The sequence below is a fragment of the Panthera tigris genome, chromosome X, assembly GCF_018350195.1.
Source record: "Panthera tigris isolate Pti1 chromosome X, P.tigris_Pti1_mat1.1, whole genome shotgun sequence".
In the NCBI taxonomy this organism is placed as follows: domain Eukaryota; kingdom Metazoa; phylum Chordata; class Mammalia; order Carnivora; family Felidae; genus Panthera; species Panthera tigris.
In genome coordinates this window covers 61749718-61752292 of record NC_056677.1, presented here as the reverse complement: position 1 = coordinate 61752292, position 2575 = coordinate 61749718, and the positions used below count along the sequence as shown (strand labels likewise).

The 2575-nt window shown below is 36.4% G+C and overlaps 1 non-coding gene across 1 annotated transcript; it reads right to left on the bottom strand.

Annotated features, from left to right (window-relative positions):
- Window positions 1–210: 210 nt before the first annotated feature.
- Window positions 211–359, bottom strand: LOC122235645. The gene has a single exon (XR_006213676.1). It is a non-coding gene; the product is annotated as a U12 minor spliceosomal RNA (small nuclear RNA).
- Between the last annotated feature and the right edge of the window lie 2216 nt (window positions 360–2575).

The following is a 2575-nucleotide window of genomic DNA, read 5'->3' as shown; positions in this document are numbered from 1 at the left end:
TGAGAGAGAGAGAGAGACAGAATGTGAATGAGGGGAAGAGAGAGAGGGAGACACAGAATCCAAAGCAGGCTCCAGATTCTGAGCTGTCAGCACAGAGCCCTACCTGGGGCTCAAACCCAGGAATAGGAGATCATGACATGAGCCAAAGTTGGATGCTTAGCCAACTTAACCACCCAGGCGCCCTTCTACTTTTTAAGTGTTAAAAGGGGATGGGCAGATGGTGACTCTCAGGCATGCTGAAAGTAGGTGAGTCACCTTAGAGGCAACCTTCAGCTGCTCATAAATTAGTCTCCCTTTAGCAGTGAGTATTTGGGTGTCACCTTGAATCGTTATTTTCCTTACTTATAAGTTTAAGGCATCCTCTGCCCTTTTTTTAATCTATTTTTTTTTGCTTCTGAGTTGTTATTCTTCATATATTTTTTATGTTAAATTTTTATCAGATACATGATATATTCTCCCATTCAGTAGGTTGCCTTTTCATTTTGTTAATGGTTTCCTTTGTTGTGCAGAAGCTTCTTATTTTTTACTTTATTATTTTTAAATACTTTTTAATGTTTATTTTTGAGAAAGAGACAGAGCACGAGTGGGGGAGGGGCAGAGAGAGAGAGGGAAACACAGAATACGAAACAGATTCCAGGCTCTGAGCTGTCAGCACAGAGCCCGACATGGGGCTCAAACTCACAGACTGGGAGATCATGGCCTGAGCTGAAGTCAGATGCCTAACTGACTGAACCATCCAGGTGCCCCAGAAGCTTTTGATTTTAATTTAGTCCCATTCAATTATTTTTGCTTTGTTTTCCTTGCCTCTGAAGTCATATTTTTGAAAAAAATCACTAAGACAATTGTCAAGAAACATTCCATCTATGTTTTCTTCTGTCAGTTTTATGGTTTCAGGTCTTACATTAAAGCCTTTAATCCATTTTGAGCTCATTTTCATATATCATGTATGATAGTGCTCGAGTTTCATTATTTAGTATGTAGCTTTCCAGTTTCTCAACATCATTTATTGAAAAGAGATTCTTTTCCATTATATATTCTCGCCAACTTTGTCAAAATTTAATTGGCCATATAAGTGTGGGTTTATCTCTTGGCTTTTTATTTTGTTCCATTAATCTCAGCACCTATTTTTATGCCAATACCATCCTCTTTTGATTACAGTACCTTCATAGTGCACTTAGAAATCTGGAGCATGAAGTGAAATAAGCCATACAGAGAAAGACAGATACCATATGGTTTCACTCTTATGTGGATCCTGAGAAACATAACAGAAACCCATGGGGGAGGGGAAGGAAAGAAAAAAAAAAAAAAAAAAAAGAGGTTAGAGTGGGAGAGAGCCAAAGCATAAGAGACTGTTAAAAACTGAGAACAAACTGAGGGTTGATGGGGGGTGGGAGGGAGGGCAGGGTGGGAGGGAGGGCAGGGTGGGTGATGGGTATTGAGGAGGGCACCTTTTGGGATGAGCACTGGGTGTTGTATGGAAACCAATTTGACAGTAAATTTCATATATTAAAAAAGAAAAAAAAAAAAAAAAAAAAAAAAAAAAAAAAAAAAAGAAATCTGGAGCATGAAACCTCTGGATTTGTTCTTTCTCAAGATTGGTTTGGTTATACATGGTCTTTTATGTTTTCATACAAATTTTAGGATTATATGTTTTATTTATGTAAAAAAATAACATTGAAGCTTTCATCAGGAGTGTATTAAATCTGTAGATACCTTTGGGTAGTATGGACATTTAAAAATATTAATTTTTCCAGCGCATGAGCACAAAATATCTTTTCTTTTATTTGTATCTTCTTCAAATTTTTTCATTTATGCCTTATAGTTTTCAGTGAACAGGTCTTTCACCTTCTTGGTTAAATTTATTCCTAGAAGTTTTATTCTTTTTTTTTTTAATTTTTTTTACCGTTTTATTTATTTTTGAGACAGAGAGAGACAGAGCATGAACAGGGGAGGGGCAGAGAGAGAGGGAGACACAGAATCGGAAGCAGGCTCCAGGCTCTGAGCCATCAGCCCAGAGCCCGATGCGGGGCTCGAACTCACGGAACGCGAGATCGTGACCTGAGCTGAAGTCGGACACTTAACCGACTGAGCCACCCAGGCGCCCCTAGAAGTTTTATTCTTTTTGATACAATTGTAAATGATATTTTTTCTTTATCTTTCTGATAGTCCATTACAAGTGTATAAAAATTCAACAGATTTTGTATATTAATTTTGTATTCTGAAAATTTACTGAATGTATTTATTCATCCAATTGTTTATTAATGGGGTTTTTAGGGATTTCTATATACAGTATCAGGTCATCTGCTGATAGTAAAAGTTTTATTTTTTCCTTTCCAATTTTGGATACATTTAATTTTTTTCTTGCCTAATTGCTAAAGCAATATATTGTTGAATACAAGTGGGAACTATGGATAGTAGGTATCTTTATTGTGTTCATGATCTTAAAAGAATACCTTTCAGCTTTCCACCATTGAGTATGATTATGGCTGTGTGTTTTTTCATATATGACTTTTATTATGTTGAGGTATGTTCCCTCTATTCCCACTTCATTGAGAGTTATGATAAATGAATGTTG